Source organism: Typopeltis vanoorti, chromosome 14 (assembly GCF_054136105.1).
Source record: "Typopeltis vanoorti isolate ZY-2024b chromosome 14, IOZ_Tvanoo_1.0, whole genome shotgun sequence".
NCBI classification, from domain to species: domain Eukaryota; kingdom Metazoa; phylum Arthropoda; class Arachnida; order Uropygi; family Thelyphonidae; genus Typopeltis; species Typopeltis vanoorti.
The window spans coordinates 106,092,878-106,116,953 of record NC_143562.1 but is presented as its reverse complement, the minus strand read 5'-3'; the positions used below and the strand labels follow the sequence as shown (position 1 = coordinate 106,116,953).

At 36.0% G+C, this 24,076-nt stretch overlaps 1 long non-coding RNA gene across 4 annotated transcripts in view; it reads left to right on the top strand.

Moving 5' to 3' along the window:
- The window catches only part of LOC150099820 (uncharacterized), a 607,255-nt gene that overhangs the window by 240,381 nt on the left and 342,798 nt on the right, over nt 1–24,076 (top strand). For all 4 annotated transcript variants that reach the window (XR_016549418.1, XR_016549421.1, XR_016549420.1 and 1 more), the window contains exon 5: nt 18,695–18,879. This is a non-coding gene — a long non-coding RNA (uncharacterized LOC150099820). The remainder of the gene's footprint in view (nt 1–18,694; nt 18,880–24,076) is intronic.

The following is a 24,076-nucleotide window of genomic DNA, read 5'->3' as shown; positions in this document are numbered from 1 at the left end:
CTGCCGAGGGTAAACAAAAGGCTCCTTTGATCAGAGACGCTGCCGCTCTCTCGTTTCGAAGGCGTCGGAAGAAAATTGAGCATCGCCAGCAACTGCTTCTGTTTACTGGACGAAAGCATGTGTGCATTCCCAGGAATTTCTTAGAAAGACGAAGACAGAGAAGTGTTAGAAGCAGTCTTTCAACGTGGCGCGAGCGAGCGTCATTGTGCGAGGCACTGCCAGCAAACTCCATTACTGACACGCGCCTTTCGTAGCAATTACCAGCGATGACAGGTTTTGTTGGGACCATTGGCATAGTTTCGGGGATTTTTGTTCATCAACTGCTAATACTATATTAGGGAGATTCGGGTGCAAATGAATGGGGGGAGAGAAGAAAATGAACAGAAAGAGGAAGACTTATACTCGTAGTTCATCGTATTGTTTGCCTTTTTTTTTTTTTATTGTTTCGTACTTTCTAAGATACTCAGCGCCCCCATTTCTTAAAGAAAACCTGCACTGTCTGTTCAAAATGAGTTGCCCTTTTTTTTTTTTTACTTGCTAAGTACCGTGAAATCGAAAGTTGGTGGAGAGAGAGAACGATGGATGCAAAAATCGAACAGCCCGTAAAGTGGGTTTTCGCAGTTAATGTATTGAGCACAATGATCGCCGATACCTCGTTCCCATTCTTATTTCGTCTTCCATAATGACTGCCCTCATTCCATTAGCGCGATAATAATAAAATGGAATAAGGAAATGCACCCAAAATACCAATAAGTAGAAGTTTATTATAGTTCGGCCATTCGGTGCTTTGTTTTTTGGATGGGTGAAGAAAAATTCCTTTTCCATCCCCTGCCCCGGAAAAGTTTGTTTAAAAGAGATAATGAAATGCTCGTGACCAATAAAACTCATCTGGTCGTTGCAACCTCATGCCTATAGCCATCCTTGAATTTCTCTTTCGAAAAACCTGTTCGATGCTACGAGGCATAAGATGTTGTAACATTCTTATACGCCTAAAAACATCTTTAATCGCTATGCGCATATTGTGAATTAGTTTATACGTTTAGTAAATTTCGTCTGCTATAATAATGAATACGATGGCATGGTTGCTATGGTAATGATAGCGTCTCTAATATTAAAAATATATTGTTGTTCTTAACAATGACTTAAAACACCATATTCCTTTCGAAATAAGCTATTAATATAATTAAGACGGGTATTAGCTATTTTATTTTACCAAGTAAAATGGTTAATTGTCCTCGCTTTAATTTTTTGATTTTAGATAAAAGGTACCTAATGCATCAAATATTGAGTAGATAATTTTAATGGCGTGTGTGTGGAGGGTAAGTTACTTATTCGACTTAATCATATTAAGTAATAAATCAAACTGGATTGGATCCTAATGTTTGTTTGCCTTTTTAGTCCAAGTGATTATTTATTTATAAATTGAAATTAAAATAAAAAACGTGCATTGAAGACACTCATATGCATAATGCATATTTTTCGAGTACCGTCTTTGGAAATTATTAAAACCATAGAATGTCAAGGAAATGGTTCATAATGACACTCTTTGATTGACTTTCTGATCAACAATGCAAACGATCGTTTAACAATAATGCCCGAGTGCAGAATGGCGCTCGCTTCTGTTCTCGAATCTTCAACAATTAGCTTGCCAGCAAGAAATGAAAGACTATGGGCTAATTGCATTTGGAAGCTTTTGCTAAGTGGAAAAATCAGACTCACTATTAGAACTCGCGCGCCAGGAGTGAATTCTAGTCGATCGTTCTCTTAAGATGATCATTTCCAGAACTCCAGTCGAAGCGAATTACAATAGAAAACAAAAGCGGACCCGAAACTAAGGAACGATGCGACTTTGCTATCATTTTATGGTCCATGCCGTGCACGCGCGATAAACGCCACTGGATCTGCTTGCCTGCAAAAGATAATGCTATCGTCGTCTTATCGCCGTTCGAATGCGTCGCACTTTCATTACTTGAATTTACTTGTTTTAATCGGGGGTCATCGTAAAATATTGTCCTTTCGTTTCAAGATGCTCATTAACGTGTTTTAAAAGAGCGAGGCGTCGAATCGGTTGAATAATCGAATTTTCAAGTTTTGACGACGCAATTTCGCTTTCTTTATGGGGCTGCTGCCTTCATGACGTAATTACCCAAATGAACTTCTTGCATGACAGAAATATCGAATTCCGCTGTAAAAATACATTAAAATAGGCTTCGCAGTGAATAAAGAAGAGATTTAATGAGTTTGGATTCTTATAATTGTCTTACTTGGACTTCTGATCGCCTAACATTTTAAAAATGTAATCTATATATATTACTATATCTCGTACATTTTGTTAAACCTTTCAATTGTTGAAAATGCGATATCTTATGGTGGCTTTTTGATACGTAGTGAATCGATTGACCGCTAGATGGCAGCACCCTGAAACAATATGGAAGCCACCATGTTTCATTACGTAGTAATTAATATGGCTCCGTAGTGACCTCTTATGTTATGCCCAAGCGGCTGCAAAGAGGTTTATCCTCCAGTGCAAGTGTTGAAAACTTCATTATCAGATTGCGAAAGAATGGATATTTGAATAAGATCGTTCTGATCGTCTCAACTAAAAATAATGTACTTCAATGTTATGACTAGGAAGGTAGTGGATATTTTTTGTGAAAAACTACCAAACTTAATGTCTGCCTTGCTGAATATACATTTTTTCATTGACAATGCTAATAAAATGCTGATTTACATATCACAAATGACTATGTGAAGCGCCATCTTACGACAGTTCGGTGCAAAATGGTGTATGTAATTGCGAACTCATTTTCCAAGCTATTAATTAAAGGAATAAAATCACGTTCTGTTTTACAGGAGAGTGTCGAATTAGAAATCACCAAGGTTAGCGTGTTTAATGCCAACTCATCTTTTAATACATTATTTTTTGACTAAATTACAACAGTAATCAGCCATCAGAGAAAAATGACGAACACAGTAATATACTTTCTATTTTTTGGCATTTCAGAAACCATTTCGTTTGATTAACACCAACGACTCCGTATTTTGACAGATACAGATCCTTTCCATCTGTCAAGCCCAGATAGGATTGTTTTAGGCCATTTAATATTCTCTTCGTCTTCAAGATAGGGTTACCGTGAAATGAATGAATTTTTCAATGTATTTTAAAGCATCATTAATCTTCTCCAAGATGTAGGATTTTTTTTTATTTTATTTCGATGATCTTTCGTTTTATCATAATTAAATGTCAGCAAGTCTGAACTGCAATATATATTTTAGTGACCACGTTGGAGTAACTCCCTCTTCTCCATATGGATGAGTTAATTCAACGGCTGTCATTTTTTCCTTCTCAATTTATTTTTATTTCTGTGTATTTATGATTAGTTTTTTTTTTTTCCAATGGGAATAAATTATTCAATTTTAGGTTTGATTTACTGTATCGTTACTTGCAGATATTAAGTAGCGAATGTCTGTTTTAACTGTGAAGCAATATCGCATTGTTGAACGGAACCGCTTTGATTTTTTATTTTTATTTTATTTTATTTTTTTAATTTTTAAGCGCATTCTGTCCTTCCCTGCCTTGCTCCGATGTGCTCAGTATTTTATTATTTTTGCTATTGCAAATTTGTTTGCAATATCTAGTTAATAACAAGTACATTCCAAACAGCCTACTTAGCGAACAATATTTTAAATACTAAACATATACATTATTATTTTTTTTTTCTGGATTGCTTTATTACAGAATATTCTCTTTCAAGCACCCAGTAAGAGATTTTTGTACTTTCTTTCTTGAGTGCTACTTGCAGAACTAATCTCATTTGTTGTGTTTATTTCGCTATACTTGCTGTTGACAAAACAGACTAAATTTTGTTCTGTAAAATGCGTCTTGTGAAGGATGAGACTCCGCTCCTATTGAATTACCTCCTTAAAATATTACTTCTTCTTTTTTTTTCCTCCTCTATAAAAAAACTTGTAAAGTTGGCAAGAAGAAAGGAACACAACTTTCATTTAATTTTTAAACGGATTCACTATAAGACAACCAAAATTATGTTTTGTGGAAAACTAACTGAAGATAGTGACCAAAAAATTAGGCCAGTGCGTGATGGGGGAGGGGGGAACTTATACTGAACTTGAGACAGTGTTTCAGACTCGTAAAAAATTCATGTGGCATGCACTGTAAGAGAGCTGATTGCGTAGGATGCGACTTCTTGCGGAATATATCGTAGGCAGGTTGGCTAACACTAGATAAAAGTATTTTCCTTTGAATAGGCAAATATCAATTTTCTTTCTATTCTAATTAAACCATTCTAATTGTACCAAACGATACAAATATAATTCGGACGATCGTACTTTTACTGCTAAAAACCTTTAAACAGTCTTTTTTCAGTTATTTGTTCTTACTAGTAAGAAATTGAGCATCCCTCGATGCACGTAGAGCAGATTTAACTATTGTAATCGAACGAAACCTGCATTGAAGCCTGTATCGATTGATGTTTATTGGCTTAGTAAGCGTGAGCGTAAGTGCTGATCATACGACTATTTTTTTATATCCCTCCCCCGTTCTAAATATGCACTCATTCCTCTGCTAACCGTAGTTAATTGTGAATTTCCAGTTTTCATTCCATTCTACAAAGAAGAATTTGAGAGTCACCCTCGTTAAAGGCTGAGGATCAAATTACAGCAGCTGATCTATAATTGACACTCGGTTACAGATCAGCTTCTTCAATCAATTCGTTTCAACTATGACGGGGGGAAGAGATAACCAATGAGAGCAGTTAGCTAGTTAACTAAGCCAAAAAAAAAAAAGCTATTCAAATTGTTAAATACGTAGATCATGAAATGGTATTGTTGCGTAAAGAATTTGGTAATAATCAGGACATTTCATTGAATGCATTGTGGCATAACAATAGAATTCATTTTTCAAACTTTCATTATTAATCGCGTGCTGTATTGTTGATTAGCAATAAATAGGTCATGCACTACATTTTAATGAAATCCGCCATTGTTTCATTAACAATGAAATCAACCGCGCGGATATCTTCTTTCTCTGTTCTTTTACGCCATAATGGATTCGTGATGTTTTGATTTGGACACGTGCCTCGATGGACTCTACACCAGTTACCAGATAATGAAGCTGCTTCTTAGTAGTTACTATAAAATGGCAAAATAATGTTAGTTGTACGGCAGTGAGGAGATAAATCACTAACGGCGATCAATCACCATCCGAAAAATTATTGACCATGAACATATTGGCTACTTATTCTTCACAAGAGAGCAGTAAGTGTCTCTTAATGTCCCTTAACTGCTTTAAAAGCAGTCACCGTAATCTAAGTACATGGGGAAACTTGAGGTAATCGCACAGTGGAAACTAAATTGTATTACTGCTTAACTGAACTACAAGAATCGCATCAGGAACACGAGCAGAAAAGAACGAATCGCTTCAATCCACCATCTCGCAATGTTCGTCCCCAATGATGCTTAAACCTTAAGACTTTCGTGTGGAAGAACGTTCGAGCTAAAACGATACAATATTCGTAACTATTTTGGATTTTGTGAGAGATCTTAAAGAAGTGTTAGCTAATTCTATAACGATTTATATTTAAAAACTGTGTAGTCGATAAAAATATCAACTTGACTGAGTTAACACTTAAGCCTAAGAGGGAGGCTTATGTTCGAACCTTTCATGAACAATTTATTTTTAATATTTTTAAAATACTTTGTCAATATTTTGAGTATTATTATTATTTTACGAAAGTCCGCTCCTAAGATTCTAAAAAGGATAAAATATTCATAAATCTGGACATTTTTTAGATTTATATCTATATAGAGAAATTGATAGACCCTTAGGTGTTTTTTAAATCATTTTTAAGTGCAATACCGAGGCAACTCGCATCAAAGTTTATAAGGTCTTGAGTTACCTGAAACTTTTACTTCCGATGAGCCATCATTGGAGATTGAACATGATCCTATCGAGGTGAGTTGATCAGCCCCTGCCCTTCTTAATCCGTTAGGGTTAATAAATGAGTTTATATGGGCTTTGTGCGCGCGTGCTCCACAAAATCGCTTATTTCACCGTATTTATTGAGAATACATTTCTTCTACAGTTTATTCAAGCATAATCTATTATTGCATCAAAAACCTGTAAAAGCATATCTTCGCATCATTATTGTGAATCCAAGAAAACTTATTGTATAAGGAGATCAGAACTGCGCGCCTAAATATCACCTGTTTCCTTTTGTTGACGTACATTAATTGGGAATACCTTGACAATGATATCCGAAATATACACTGACAGATAGATGCAAGCAGAAACCAGTTATTGCTAATGATAGTTGAAACATACACTGATAGACACTAGCAGAACCCATTATTGCCATGGAAACCTGGAAGAATAACGTTACTCATAACCAGACGCAGCTGTTTCATTACGTGGAAAAGTGCTTGCTAGGCTTACTGTTTCACTTCTCGCTAGAAAAGCAGCAGTGCAATTAAGACAAAACGTCTGAAATATAAGGAAGCATAGACCATAGGAAAGTCGAGTTTTATCTATAAATGGAGTGTGTTCTGTGGTTGGTTGATTTGTTGGATGAAAAAAAAAAAAAAAACCAGAGATTCCGGAGAGGGATGAAATCTTCCATCACTGCATGAGACTCATTTGAGTTGAAAAAATGTTGGAAAAGAATCTCATGTCGAAGAAGATTGAACTCTGACCTTTCTTACGGAATTGCTGTCGCTGCTCACTGCACTACGGGAATACTGGTGAAATTCATGTTTTTAATTTTTTTTAAAAGACATTTTTATTTAATATTATTCAGTTGATATTATTATTCATTAAATTAAAAATACAATTTAAAAAATGGCAAACTGAAAACGTTACTATCGATGTCTTGCCAAGGATCTTTATTTCGAAGCGTAAAGAACAAGAAGTGTCAAATAAGGGTTGCTGCAAAAGAAGGGGGGGGGGGTCTTTCTCACTTGTAACACGACCCATCGAATGATTCCCTAAGTTCTCTTTACTAGAAGTTAATGAAACAAATTAGTTTTCTTAAATCTCGTACATTGTCCAAAGTCTCCGACGTTATCCAAACTCGGTCATCTGATTTAGCAACCCCGGCTTCGATGGGATGCCAGACGTGTTCTTCAGCGCATTTAGTAATTGGTTTCACTACACCTCGCTGAATAGATTAATTAAACGATTACCCCGAACTCATTCCCAATCGAGTTTATTTCAAGACGCATCTCGTGCTTTTGCCCAAGAAGAGTAATCGCGAAATAGTTAACAAGAACAAGCATGCGGTGTATAAAGTATTTACAAACGTGTTGATTGAACCTTGGCACGTCTCGACACATCATCAAGAATCGTGGCGCATTCCTCAGGAGGCGAGTCTAACCCGTTATCTAATTAAGGTTTTATTGTATCTGCTCACCATGCTGGCATTCGAGTGACGATGGATGGTTCAAGTACTGAAAAGGTTGTTAGATAATTTTTTTTTTATTTCCTTATTGGGCCCCGCATTTCAATGTAGACTTCGTCTGCCAGTTCCTTGACAACGTACGTTGCGTGATTGAAATCTGTTAGCCATATTAAGCCCACACAAACGTCTTCTTTTGAATTGCTTCCCGTAAGGAAGTTAAGTGTCCCTTCAGCTTCTTTTCATATGTTCGCAGTATATATTCAGTAAGTAAATTTATAAACGATTATCATCAATGTCAGATTTCGAAAATATTAAGCTTTTCTAAATTTGGCTATAAAATATGGACGAATCCTTAATATTTTCTATTCTAGTAACTTAATCATTCCAATTTGAAGTATTTTAGCTTTATTCTTTAATAGTTGAGTATACACTTATCATAAGTTTACTTAAGACGAATGGGAAAATCGACCATGAGATGCGGTGATTAATACCTTTGGAGGGTAATGGATGGCAATGCTGTAGCCAATGAAGTTCTAACTGAGGCTCGGCTGTTACCCTCCTGCCATGATCAGCCCTTTAATAGCTCAATAACCCTACCTTATCCCTATACTGTCCTCTACAGATAACGGGGAAGATGAAAAGCATTCTTGCTTCGCCCCTTTAAGCCAGTCCTTATAAGGATGTTTAATTAAAAGACTTTTACCCCAAATTCAGACCACGAAAGGAATAGCCCATACTGACAAGGAAAAGGCAGAGGCTCTGGCTGACAGCTTGGAAAATCAATGCAACCCCTCTTATGAAAATTTGAACATCAATCTCATCTACAAGATTCATCGTCGAGTCAGGCAGGCCAGAACACAACAAAAAGATGACCTAGAACCTCTCACACCCACTTCTCCAGCAGAAGTCATAAATATTATAACCCACCTGAACAACAATAAAGCTCCATGTTCAGATGGAATTACAAACAAAATAATCAAACTACTCCCCAGAAAAGCCATCGTACATCTAGTCAACACAATTAATGCCATCCTCAGACTCAAATATTTCCCTTTAACATGGAAGATAGCAGATGTCACACCAATCAAAAAGATTGGAAAAAACACCCAACTCACTGAAAGCTACAGACCTATCAGTCTTCTGTCTAACCTTGGAAAGATCGCAGAAAAAGTAATCCTTACTAGGATTCAATCACAAACGGATAAATTAAGTATAATCCTAAATGAGCAATTTGGATTTAGAAAAAACCACTCCACCGTTAAGCAGATCCACAGGCTGATCGAATACATCTCCGAAGGCTTCAACCGGAACCTTCATACAGCTGAAGTCTTTTTAGATGCTGCAAAGGCTTTTGATAAGGTGTGGCATCAGGGTCTTCTCTACAAGCTCATCACATTCAATATGCCTACTAATCTAGTTAAAATAATTCACTCTTACCTCAGAGACAGATACGTGCAAGTCAAAATAAATGAAACTGTATCAACCAGACGCAAGGTTCTGGCGGGAGTGCCGCAGGGCTCACTCTTGGCCCCCTTGCTGTTTTCTATCTATATTGCTGATATCCCTCAAAACCTAAGCTCAACAATCACTGCATTATATGCTGATGATACTGCGTTATTAGCAAGATCTCTCAGCCCCAAACTAGCTATCAAAAGACTCCAAAACAGTATTCACACACTAGAGAAACGGTTGATGGACTGGAGAATCCAAGCCAACCCACAGAAGAGTTCAGCCATACTGTTCACTCCCTCAAATCAAAAAAAGCCTCAAATCGGAAGATATACATTTACTAGGTGTTAAAATCCCATGGCAGAATACAGTCAAATATCTCGGCGTAATTCTCGATAAAAAACTACAATTCACCAATCATATAGAACAGATAAGTTCAAAGGCATCCAAAGGAATAGCGCAGCTCTACCCCATCATCAACAGAAAAAGTAAATTCGATACTCAGAACAAACTGCTCATATACAAGATGATAATACGCCCAGTCATCATTTACGCATCTCCTGCATGGAGTCATACTTCGAACACAAATATTCAAAAGCTGCAGAGAATACAGAACAAATGTCTGAGAATGAGTTTGGATGCCCCGTGGTTTATCAGAAACTCCCAAATTCACAGAGAAGTCAACATTCCCTACATCACATCTCTCCTTCACGACCTAGCTGAAAAGTTCTTCATCAAGACAATTAATCATTCGAACCCGCTGATCAAGCAAGCTTCAGACTATAATGAAGTAAATTTCTGCAAATACAAGAGACCCAAGACAATTCTATGCTCAGCTGAACACAGTTAATCTCACTGCCCTTTCAGGGCGAGCTTAAAGCTCAATAATTCTCCACCCAAAGAACTTTCCTTTTCAGATGGAGGGGAATATGAAAAGCATTTATGCTTCACCCATCAAGTCAGTATCGTTCTGCGTTTTGATGTTTAGTTGGATTGATTGATCCACCGTGAGATGCGGTGATTAATATCCTTGGAGGGTAATGGATGGCAATGCTGTAGCCAATGAAGTTCTAACTGAGGCTCGGCTGTTACCCTCCTGCCATGATCAGAGCTTTAATAGCTCAATAACACCTTATCCCTACACTGTCCTCTACAGATAACGGGCAAGATGAAAAGCATTCTTGCTTCGCCCCTTTAAGCCAGTCCTTATAAGGATGTTTAATTGAAGGGAGGATTTTTATCGTTTGTTTGCCTACTAGCAACTAAACATATAACGGTAGATAGATATAGTATAGTACGCCCACAGATACGAGACCTTTCGACATTTCTGCGCATGCCAACAGAAGGAGAATCCATTCCGATAATAGGGTAATCAATCCGTATTATGGTATGAGTGTTTATTATTACATGTCGGAAAATTAACTTCTCTTTTATAATCATCGTACTTTTTAAGTGGTAACTATTTTGCTTGTATAACAGTTGGAAAATTTTACGTATAAAGCACGTGATTTCGCGTTTTGGTGACTAATCCTACATAGCCTTATGTCTTGCTCCTCTTCAACACGAATTGACTCTTCTTGGCAGTCTGCCAATGACGGCTCTCGCTTCCGTGTTCAGACTATAGAGGTGGGCAGTGTCTGCCGCTGTGATGGCGTTACTCGTCTAACCACCGTGCTGAGGTTTGGCACAGCCCTCGGGTGGAGCTTATTGATACGTAGGAGAAACTACTATTTCAAACAGTGGTCCTGTCGGGACACTGACATCTGCAGCAAAGTGACATTTTTTGCAACTTGGACGATTTTAACTTTTGACTAGTCTCTGATTGAGCACCACAAAAAAAATGTAACCCCAGTACGAAACAGCTGCCAAGCCAGTGAAACCTGATTTAAAAGTGCTAATGAAAAGCGAGCATACAGGCTGCTGTTCACAGCTCGTATCCTCGAAACCACCTCCTCTGCGAAGGTTATAAGTTAAATTTCTATATTTGGCTATAAAATATGGATGAATTCATAAAGTCCTTTTTTGTTGGCTTTGTATATTAGTAATCAATATCAATCCGCTATTTACGCGCCAAGCTTCATCTACAAATTCATATTCCATATATAAAAATTTTATTTTGAATCGTTAAAATTGCAGTTGTTTACTATTTGCAAGTGACGAAGATCGTCTGCGCTGCTTTTATATGAAAACTGTGAAGGTTTTCAAACGGTGTATTTCAGCTTACCTGTTAGGTTTTTTTTTTCTCTCTCTCTATTATCTGTAACAATATAGTGAGACAAAAGCAAAGGAATCTCCAGGCCACACTTACTCTTTATTCTCGCAACTGTCTTCTTAGCTCTATAAAGTCGATTTTTCGATCCACGAACAAGACGTTTTCACTTTTTTTTTCTCTCCAGAACATTATATTTCAGCAATTTTGTTGTAAATAACTGTTAGCCGCACTCCGTCGATCTCTTAAGATTTCGTATTGCCTTCAGCAATTCGTAGATGGTTGTTTCAAAAACTTTCTCCAGTTTTCTGGAACGAACTGTTTTCCGTCATTTCAAGTAGAAATTCTGAATCGCTTTCCGTATATTGTGTTACAACATAATAAAACGAGGCTCCGACACTCGTGCGGTGTTTTAACACCGTAAATGTTTCTGCGTTTTCTCCTCTATAATACAAAAATGTAATACCACAACTTCTCAAGCGTCACCTGTTAGCGAAAAAATCGAACCATTGTAAACGTCTGTTATTTATTAAAGGTAAGAAAATCTGTTTCACAGACAAAACATTCACCGCAAAAAATGAACGAAATAACATCAACATGAGAACGAAAAAATCCGACGAAGCTACTTATGTCTTAACCCTAACTAATCTTGGAACTTATTTTCTTCGGAGAACACAAGAGGCATGCGGTATTTTTATTTCTTTCTTATTTTACTAACACAGTAAGAAGCGAACCGTCCCTCGAAGTTATCATCTTCTTTTTATTATTATTATTATTAGACACCTCCAGGGATTCCAAAGATTCATCTAGGGAGGACACCTACTCTACAACTCTTCGTCTCCATCACTCAACCTCATCGCCCAACCGCATCATCTACACCAACATCATCTACGTCCACCGCCACTAGTATTTTCACAGGCAATCACAAACATCCATGCCTACGGCGGGATTCGGACCCAATTTGTTTTGACCCAGTTTATTTATTATTTGATGATATAATTGAAATATTACTCTCCAACGCAATAATAGTCGAGACTATTTCGAGAGTGTGTCACATTTGTCTCAGATGACATCAAAATTTTATAGCAGACTCTTCAGTACAGAATCTTCCTTATCGTCTTTTTGTGCAGCGTATCACACTAAAAGGAGATCTTTTGGTACATGCCCCGCGATTCTGCTTCTTGAGTCATTTACTTGTATTTTGTAATGAATATTTTTTTTTTTTTTTTTGCATTGATAAAGAGAATGTAATTCATTTGTTCAGATTTTTAAAAAGTAAAATGTGTGACCTCGTGCATTTTTTTTTTTTTTAAATGTAACTCCTACCCAGGAAAGTTTGTAAATCCATCCCACATTAGTACCGTGAGTAGGCTAAGAATTCGATAATCTAGAAATCCTATTCAAAGACCAAACCACGAACTCTTCCAACCAACTCGAGGCATCCAATAAACAGAGTGGTGGTCTCTCACTGGGAGATGAAATTAATCTCCCACCTAAAGGCATTCAAAACATCGACGGCAACAGTGGTATTCGAACTCCCACGACCTGTTGGTTGGAGAACGGAAGCGACATGAATTAAGTTGGCTGAGAAACACGTCACAAAACAGTTCCAGTAATTCACCAGAGAATAGTATTCCGATAATGAATAGTCTAGACTTTATTGCGCATGTTCAAAAGCGTAAGTGACGTCATAAAAACAGCATCATATCTAACAAAACTATATAAGCAAGAGAAAAGAAACGTTTCTTGGAGTAAAATGTGCTTAATAGTTGGGCTGTCTTTTGCAATAACTGAACATTGCAACATTTAAACGATGGTATTGTGTTTTCGTAATTTAAGAACATACTTTAAATTATTTAAAATGGTAATATAGTTTGCAAGTAAAATGTTGAATTATTTCCAAGAGAAATAAAATTATTTTTCACAAAATTAATAATAATGTAACGTATCCATCTCAAATTAGCAATCAGAATCCGATTTGATCGTAAATATTTTTTCTGAATGCATCGCAAAAATATTCTTTAATATTCATATAGGACTTTATTTTATAGAATAGCTTAATGTTCTTTTACTGAATTATTGATTTAATAATGGAAGACTTAAACGTTTTTGGAGTACCACTCAATTAAAAGTAGATAGTCATTAGCATAGAATTAAAAAAAAAAAGAAAAAATATAAGAGTCCATATTATAATTAATTGAAAGGTCTTTTTCTTAGGATATATCAAAGTGCATGTTATCCTTTGAAGCTCAAAATTTAATTTCCCGAGGGAATAAAACTAAAAATTTTATTTTGCTCAAATCCCGGAGAAAAAACAAATATAAACCTTATATAAATATTCGTATTCAAAAACAGTAATTTATAGCAAGTATATGACAATGTTTTAATTATATCAGCATGGCCATCGTCTAGCTATCCGACCGATTCTCCCTGATTAAAGTTAAATAAGACATAGCGAACATGAAACTCTCTTTATGATTTCGTTGTGTATTTCGACCCTACGATAAAGCTAAGCTATATGCTTAAATAGAAATTTATTTGCAAAGATTCATATTTAATTTCCTTTTTAGTTAGCGTACAGAAATAATAATCCGTTTAATTTTAAAAGTAATGAATAGCAATATAATATATTTAAAAATTAAAATCTTAAAATCGAAATACACCATTATTTTTCTTCTATAATGTTTTATGAATAGCGACGTTATCGTAGAAAAAGTAGGTTTATTTTGTTAAGCTATTTTTTGGGATTAGTTTAATAAATGTTGAATAAGACGGTTTTCTCTTTAATGTTTTTTTTTTTATCATTAAAAAAAAGATTCGTATAATTTTCCGATGCCAGAATAGCATTGCTGTCGTACAAATTTCCTGGGTATTTAAAGTGTAGTAGCGGTAAAAGAGTAAACAGTCATTTTTATTGACAGCTAAAGAAAGCTTCGTTAAAGAACTCGTAAAAATCAAACTACAGAAACTGAGTAATAAAAGTACTCGGAGAAAATTTAAAAGATGGTTCGTTATCTCCTACGAAATGACCGTCCTTTCTTCTTTGACGACAAATGTATTTTGCATAAAATAACTCCTCCCTCTAGGATCTGCTCGCTGTTTTAATTATATCAATAATGCTCAACCTATTCACTGATCCGATTGTCTTTTTTTTTTTACCTCCCTTGTGCGTTGTTTATTCATTTGACTTGGAAAAGAAAAAAAACATAAACTAATACAACTTTGCCTTTGTTCGTTGATGGTTTACTTTCCCTCGTTCGGGAATCATGCACGTGCAGAAGAAAATAAAAAATCGGATTGCGCCAGCACACTTCTCTTACTCAACGATTTCTGTTTGTCTGCTTAAGGTAGATGAGGGAAGTTTTTGAGACAGCTTTTTTTTTTTTTTTTTTCCTTTCCTTCTCGATGCAATAGAAGTTAGTCAAAGGATGTTTTAGGTACAGAAGATAAATCTAAAAAAACGAGGAAGCAAAATTCATTTTTTTATTCTGTCTAGAAAACTATGAAAAGATGGATGATCTGTTTTTGTATTGCACGAGACATTATAAATGGTTTGTATTTCTACAAACAGCGAAAGAAATTTTGTGAAACGAGGAGGGGGGGGAGAGTTTATATAACTTGTTATCGAATTATATTGAAGCTCTGTTGTGAATAGACCGCATTAGTTATATTACAATGAATTGAATGAGCATCCCTAGATCGAAAATTAGTTTTTGAAAAAATGCCACGTTTCTCGAAGTATATTCATTATGGATGTTTTAAGTTCTTTTTACGCTAATACGCGCTTTAATCAGTAATTCTGATGTGAATCCAGAAGTATGAAATTGGCGATAATTTAGAACCGGTTAAGTTTACTGGCATTTTTGTTGTCAGGGCATGATGAGGGGAATTCACAAAAGTTAAAAAATGGCAGCCCCAAGTAGCCGCTACTAAATTTCAGCCAGTCTCTTGCTTTTTTTTTTTACATATCAGATTTTTTTTTATGAGATAAATAATTTTTAGATCAAATAACAAAAGATATCGAGAGAGAAATAATTGACGTCTTCATACTTGCATGAATTAAATGTGTTAAAGACTGCAGTGCAGTAGATGGAGGGAATAGTTAAGACAGACAAGATTAACTTCTACAGGTAAGGGTTCGATCTGTCTTTATTATCCTGGTTAACGACACGAGATTTAGCAAATTTTTATTTGTGAGGCGTGACAGATACGAATCTGTAGTTGAAAATGTAAAATCCACTCAAGAAACACCGACTGGTTGTAACTAGACACCTCAGAGGAGTGGATGATAGGAAGAACTTCACTATATGCAGTCGTGATAGATTCAGTGGTGGGTGGAGTGGTTTAGCCTCATTCCATTTCAATAGCTCAGTCTTTTGCCAATATTCATTGTATGTATAAAAAGTCTGTTTATATTAGAAGTTAAATTAGGAACAGTTCTGATCAACTAACGGAATTGACAGTTACCTCAACAGTATTTGCATTTATTTACTTACATATTCCATAAAATGTTTCTCCACGATAAGAGTTAGAACCGCACCGCTCAGGATAAACAGTGTGCGTGCAGTTAGCCTAATGGCTTTGCGCTTCGCAACCATGTGCTTAGGGAAGGAGTGTCCTAGGTTCGATTCCCATTGACGACGTGAGGAGCTTAAGGATCTTCCACGCCCAAGATCTTCCGGTCTTGGGCGTGGACAGCAGGGTTTTTTTCCCACAGTTTATCTGAGGTTTTTCATCCCGCAAGCAGGCAAACCGGTCGTGGACACACGCGGATTACAGTTAGGAATACTGACTCAGTCATAGGCCTGATTCGTCAGCTATGCTGGTTCTGGAGCCAGGATAAAATTTGGGGGGGGGGGACTTAGATGGTGCCGTACATTCCCGTAAAAAAGAGAAAAAAAAGGAACTTATGTTGTATCATCACACGAAAATTAATTAATTAGGATAAACAGTGTTCTGTGATGAGTTAGAACCGCACTGCCATATCACTGTTTATCCTGAGCAGTGAGATTCTATAATAAGAGTTAAAACCGCACCACTCAGGATAAACAGTGATATGACACAACGATTTGTATCCACAGAAGATTCTTTCTATGAATTCTGAAGGCTTTCCTGTGTTTACATTCACCTTAATAAAATACATACAAGGACCACAGCAGCAAAACTTTAGTAATTTATGAGTTGACAGTGTCACAATCTGCCTTGTGATTGCGGTCATTTCAGACACTGTTTTTCCGTATGTAGGTTAACGCTATTTAGTATGCCACGGGGCGTGTCAGTAGTATAATGACACTGATAAAATCATACCTGTCCGTGGACGTGATCGTTTAGCCCAAGTATAAGGCTGTATGGGAGATTTCAAAATTACCCAATGTCGAAATTGGGCGTCATATTGTTTTGATTGTAAGGCAGTTCCTTGATGATGATAAAAAAAAGTTCAGGGGACAAAATATATACATGATTATGTTACGTTATGTAGTGGAGCACGCTAACATATCCAACCTTTGAGTGGCGTGGCCTATTTAGTTGTTAATAAATGGAAAAAAATAAAATACAAAATACTTTTGTAAATGATCGAAGTATATTAGTTAAATTTAAAACTATACTGGCTACCTATATATCATAGGAGATTCCTGAAGAAGATAGAAAAGGTGATTCTGAACAGTTTTATGAATTAAAAAAAAAAAAAAAGCTAAATAAATGCTGTAAAATTTGTGCCTATCGATAGCAGGGAGATCTCAATGCTAGAGCTGGAAATGAATTCCAAATGTTACATGTAAATATGAAGGAATTTGCATAAATAATAATCGTAACCAACTATTGCCTTTTCAATAATTAAAAATAACTGTTTATTTATTTGTTTTTTTATAAGAAAGAATATAAATTATACTTTGGCAGGGACAGAGGAAATGTGAAATATTTGCAGATTATTATTAGATAGTATCTAAAATAGAAAGACTGACAAAATGAAGAAAAAAAAAACACTTCCTCTATTACAAGAGGAAGCATTAGAATATTAAAATAATCGTGATTAGTTTTCCTAAAAGATGCCAAAATCAGTGAAGCATAGAAGAGAAAGAATGGAAAACTAATAAAGATAATTCATAGTGCAACCTCTGAAGTCCTTGGAAAAAAATTTATTAGTTTCAAGTATTATATTTAAAAACATTATTAATTTGTAACAAAAAATATAAAAAATGCAGCAAAATAAGAACAACGCACGCAGATCAACACGAAACAAAAGGGAAACAATTATCAAACTATACTCAAGATTGTTGAGATAGATTTAGTAATGAAAAAAATAGGATATACATGGAAGACAAGAAATATCTTACAATTAAGGAAATTTAAAATATGATAAAATCATTTTTTAAATCTTTTATTTTTTTTCCAACAGTGATATTTTTTTCTATAGCAACAAATCAATGTAATACAAGAGAAACAATGGATAGAACATTATAAGCATTTATGTTAGGATCCAGATATCTTAATAAAAGTAACGATGAAAAAAATCAGTACAGATATACAACCAATTAGACTGAAAGAACTAAAATAAGAAAAACAGTTTAAAAAAAAAATAGAAAAGCAACCGGATTATATAACATAAATACAAAGCCTTGGAAGTCTCGTGGAGAAAATGTACATCAGAGATGTTTAAAATTCATGACTGTTGAAGGTTTAGTATTGAACCTTCAAAAGGAAACGCAAGGTACCATCAGATTAGTCAGAAGCTAAAATTATATTTAAGGAAGGAGATGGATTAGGATTGTGGAAATTACAAAGGAATAATTTCATTTAATACAGGTTACGAAATGTACAGTAAAATTCTGAATAAAATAAATATTGCGAACAATCTATCAGAAGAACAAGATGATTTGAAATATGGATGATTGTATACAGAATATTTGTCTTTAAACATTTTTTTTTAAAAAAGAGGAGAATTTAATTAGACTCATTTGATCTTTATAGATTATGAGAAAGCTTTTGATAAAATACACAGAGAAAAACTATGGAATAGAATATTAATTACGTTTGGTACAAGCTAAGCAAAGTTTATATAAAGACGCAAAAATAAAGTTACAATTACGTAATAACTTAACAGAACAGACTGGAATTAATCGAGGTGAAAGACCTGTGATGACCTTCAAAAATCATTTCACGAATTAGACAAAATAAGCCGACAAGTCTTATTATGACGCCATCTGACACCATCGTCAGATGGTGTCAAAACAAACACAAATTGTGCCACTTGAATATATTTCTATTGTTGACGTATATTTATATAAAAATCCCGCGGATTTTTTTTTTTTTTTTTTGATATATATATTTATTATTATTATTATTTTTTTTTGTAGTGCCTTGTTAGGATTTTTAACCTATTTACCAATTCATCTGATAACAATGCAGTTTACCTAATTACGAGTATGTTAGTCATTTGCTTAATATACGTAGTATAGCATTTGTTTAATATTTCTGAGTCTTATTTTTCGCAATAATTATATACGAATGCACCTATTTCACTGGAAACAATGCAATAAATCTAGGCATGGAATTCCTTCTAGTTCTTATTGTTCACATTTTTTCCCCCTTCGTACTTATATTTAGTTTCCACATTTCGTTTTAGTGCGTTGCTTGTTGCTCTGAAGTACTCGTTTTCCGCCTGCCATGTTGTCTGTTGAAGAGGAGATGTCGTTTACAGTGGGCACTCACTTGGACAATTTTTATTTAAGATGGTCATGCCACATCTCTCTCTTGGAGTTGTGCCAGTTAGACTGGGACGCGACCTACTTGTAGCCATCGCAAAGCCAGGTATGGATTGTTGATTTTCTGATTTAACATATATTACGTTGGATTTATCTGTATTTTAATCTATTTTGCATCAACCTGTATGCGATTGGAGAAGGAGAATAGAAAGTGAGCTCCAGCTTATTACTAAATTTCCATTTTTTATATTAGTGAAATGAATGACAATGCCTTTTAGTTTATCAGTATCGGCATTATTTAACAAATGCTACTAGTTCCTGTTACCATTGTTGCTTGTTATTGTTGTGATAAATATAAATACGATGGGTAGTTGTTTTCAGTTGGTATTTTATTTGTTATATTTTCATTGTAGCACATCAATTTTCATTTTTAAGAGTAACGTAAACCAAATGATTACTTTATATTTTTTCTGAAAAAAAAACCTTCTGGAGTACAGAGCTAAAATGTACAAGTCCACAAGTGTCTTGCATTTTTTAAAAATGAAATCACTTGCGTTTTTCGAGCACTTCAGTGGCGTTATTTAAATATTTCATGCTTGCGCGGTATTTCGAGCTAAAAATTATTCACCGTGTGTTTCTGAAGATTTTCCCCCCCCTTTCTTTCTTTTCATACAGCTACGTCTGTCTTTTTATACTGTCAACCTGATTTCCGTGTCTTTTCTCAATGGCCTTTCTCATTTTCTCTATAAAACAAAATTAAAAAAAAAAAAAAATCACACACAAAAAAAAAAAAAAAAAAATCAGAAAGCTACCGCAGGTGCAACCGACTGTATTGCCGGAGTTAATAGTGGTATGGAAGTACTTAGCAGTGCCCGTTGATGAAGACTTTGGTAGCGGTAAAAACGATAACGTTCGTCTCTACCCTTAGAGAAGAAATGGTGCGGAAAAGTGGGTGAGAAAGCGGTTTTATTACATTGCTTCAGATAATACACTTAGCGTTATTCTAATATAACTGTTTTTACATGGGAAGATATTAACTTCCTTCTAAAAAAGAATATCCGTGTGTGTGTGTTACAGTATCTCTCGGTTCCATAAAGGGCACTCATATAGCACGTATTACAAGTAATACCGTAATGTAATCACACAAAAACAACTTAAAGGGGGAGGCACTTACCAGCGAATTTAAGATTTTTATGCATCTCTTTCCCCTAATATTTGAAAATTAAGTGACTCATTGTTGGAGTAAGAGACTCCAACAATGAGTCAGCATACAAAACAACTGGCTACGTATGCATAACTTGTTCAAAACTTTGAATTAATATATTTAGTTTCAGAAATTGTGCTGAGACCGTCTTTGTATGTTACAGTGTTGTTAATACGAACCTTAAAATGGAGTTGGTTCGTGTCCATCCACCTATATCAGGCCATAATGCCCCGTTCATTTAATTCCCTTAAAGTTAGTGAACCTATTAAGAAAAATAAACTTTACAAGCCCTTTTCTCTTCGCTTCTTTAATATTGTGAATAAATTAAAGTTGACTTTTATGGCCGGCTTGGAAATCATGGCGGAGTTAGGATGTTAGTGTTCTAGTCACGGAATTGCACGGCGAATTGACGTGTAGCCTGCTTATACTGAGTTCTCACATAATTCATCGGAAGGTTTTAAGAAGAATTATTTTCAGAACTCCGCAACATAGCAAAGTGATGTAAATTTTAAAGTGAAAGGCACGCGATGTTCACTTCAGTCCTTTTTTTTGGGGGGGGGGGGTCGATTTTTACACATGCATCATTTGTGGCACGGTAGGTATGCAGCCAATAATCAATCTCTGTCTGCCCGAGGCACATTTCAGGAGTTAGCGTATATTGGCCGCTGCAGTGATGGTACTGTTTCCAGGGTCAGTTCTGACCCTTTCATAATTAAACATTATGAAATCCGATGCGCAAGGAATACGAGAACATTACTGAAATGGCGCGTACCCTATTAATTGAGTGGGTTGGGGTGAAGAGAGGGTCGAAAAACGATAAAACAGAAAGGAACCCCAAGATATACATTTGACTCATCAATAATGCCACATAACGGTGACTGGCACTCTTATTAACCCCTTAACCTGGTGACCCGCATAAACTTTGAACTGGAAACCGGAACAATTTTTCCAGTAATTACACGAATTAAGTTAGAACACCCGATGCACATACAGTTCGCTTAATTGTCGGACCCATGCTGCGTCTACAAGTCAGTCTGTTAAATAATTGGATTACACATTCATCCAGTTTCACATGCGTTTTGATTAATTTGTGTATTTAGTGACCTACAGTGGGTTTGGTAGCTCCTAAAATCCTGAACAAATGTCTCAATAATTTATTTGGAATGTGATAATTTTCCTAATAGGATTAGTATGTATATAATAATTGTTAAAAATCAAGTAACACAGTTTTCTCTATTTGCATCTAAAATGTAATAAAACCGACGTATATTATTGTTTTATTTTATTTAATAGGTACCAGTGAAACTTTATAGAAGTCGATTATAACATGCAATTAAATCATGAATGACTTAGGCTATGATTAAGTTACGGATATTAAAATAATTATGTAATTCAGTTGTACACATCAATTTTTTTAATCAGTAACAGATTACAGGTGTGATATTCGGTACTCATCACTAGAGGCTATGAATATTAAACCTGACTGCTATATTATTAAAGTTAAAGCTTTGTTTATTATTAACTACAAGTATAAAGCCTTTGGTTGTTAAATAATAATTGTCTATAGTCATTTTACAGGTTATATCATTATTCAATTTGCTCGCGTGCATTGTTGGGGTTTGCAGAATTGTTTAACGTTAACTGCATGTATGCAGGGATTGTTAGCATTGTAGCATTGTTTAAATTGTTTGTTTGTAGCCATTGTTCGAGATTGTTAAATACTAATACTTATCTACAACCGCTTCACAATAAGTGGGTTACAAAATCCTTGAATATTAAAACGAAAAGGGCATTATATGTAATTTATACAAACCAGAACATTTTGCAAGGATTGCTAGTAAGTTGAATTTCGACAGACTCGCTGTAGTAAGGTCGAGTATAAAATATTCTCCAGGAAGTTTAAAAAAAAAATCTCCTCAGAACTTCACCGAAGTCGCCTTCCATCAGCAATGGAAGAAATCGAGTCTAAAGTACTAAATCCTAACGGTACCGAAGAGAGTGAGCGAAGGTAATGCGGACGCTGCTCTCTATTACCCCCATTAAACGTTCCTCCTCCCAGGTGACACTAAGCCCCAAGAATAAGTCGGATCAGCAAGTCCGCTGATGTCCCTTCTCCTAAGTCGTCAGCTAATGACTCTTCCTTGTCCATAACCCTAGGGGACCGCGGGACAGACGGCTATTCGGGTTAGCTGAAAAGCACGTGTAGGCAGCAGCCGAAGATGAGAGGCCTATCATCAGTTGAAGGGTTTGACCACTTCGGGGTTCACTATTAACGCGCGCCACGGCCGATAACGAGAACCTTCTCATGCTCATTTCGGAAGAAGTTCAGAGCGAGGTGGTTGCGAAGGAGACAGCACATTGTATCGGAGGTTGGTGCCTCCGGGAAGAAAAGAGACTCGGCTCGTGCACGGGGAGAGAGAGAAGAAGAAGAAAAAAAGTTGATTTATCTTCTTCTGCAATCTACAGAATGACCTACATTTTTCGGACGAATATCACACTTGGCGAGCACGCGATAGGAAGGCTGCTTCCTCGCTGTAAAAGCGGGCAAATTTTGGAAGAAGTCGAAGGCAAATGGCTGTGAAGAAGATAGCTGTGCCGGTAAAGAGAGCCTCGCGCCCTCTCTCTATCTCGGATATTACAAAGCCGAAGCTGTCCCGTCATTCCGAATCGCTGTTCGCCAAGAGAGATAACCGCTCGGAGAAAGGAAGGGTTCAATGAGGCGAAAGTATTGTAATAAATCAACTGGACCTGTTTTATGGGCAGTCCGCTAATAGCAGAAACCCGAGTTGCTCGTGCAGCCAGGAAACCACCGCACGAACTTGGGGGCGGGCGTGAGGATGCTTCTCATCTGGGTGGTTGTTTGGATACGAACTTCTCTTTGGGTTAATTTAATAAAAGCTCGGCGATTAATCATTCGGAGAGGGGTTGTTCAACGGAGGATCGGAGGGTGGTTATCGAATTTTGCTCCCCAAGAAAGACTGATAAATGTTAAAATAATATTTTCGTTAATAGTATTCCGCGAAGAATACTTGAGTCATGAAAAACTGATAGAAAAGCATGCGAGATTATTACTGCAATTACTTTGTTGCAGATATATTATTAATTTTTTTCCCTATCTCTTTGCTGTCGCTTATTATTCCGTTGTGTTAATGCTTTGCTATTTTCACTTGTCTGTTTTATCGTTTGCTTACCCTGAAAAAACAGAGAAATGAATGATAGTTTACCGGCTGACTCATACAGGGCGATACTATGCGTTGTGGGCATTTATATTGACAAAAGACTATTATTAGTATTAGTCCCTGGTATCTGGTAATTCTAACGAGTTTCAAAATCTCAGTGCATCGCTGTGTTTTTAGTGTAAAGCGAATTGTTCCAGTTCTTCCCTAAAAGATGAATTGGAACATCTGTACTGACCGAATCCGCATCCAACAAACAGTACAGCACATTAATACAATGATAATCATGTTGAGGAAGAAGATCACGTGTGCAATACGTAATCATCAAACAATACATTATCACAAAATTCCATTAAGAACAAAGAAGGGTTCACATGCTATCGAAGTGCATTTCTCTGAAATATTGTCTTGTTCGAATACTTATTTCACACAGTGTACACGAGTTTTTCTTTCCATACATTGTTTACATACGTATGCTTGTTTAACAATAATTGCGAGTTCCGAACATTACGCCGAAGACCTTCTCGCGCTAATTATTAGAAATGTGGGCGATATTTCCATTTCCGAAGCTAACTTAACGACATCAGCCTGTACCAAATAGCTGGGACATTAAAGTGACCAAATGGCATCAAAAGTTGGCTGTGAATTATCCGCTATCGTAATGGAAAGAAAACCAAAGTTAAGAAAGGATTCTTAAGAAGGGCGTTTAATAGACAATAGGCAGTCATTTCGGCAGTTCGCTACAAAATACTGACACTTTGGTTTATCTGGCCATTAAGTTAGCAAAGAATGAGGAAACGTTAAGAGTCAAAGTTGCCCTAACGATTGCTTGGCGGAGAAAGAACCCGTGTCAACATCACTGGCGTCTAATGCGGCGAAAAGAGAAAAATAGTTATCCATTACAATTTAACATCCTGACTTCG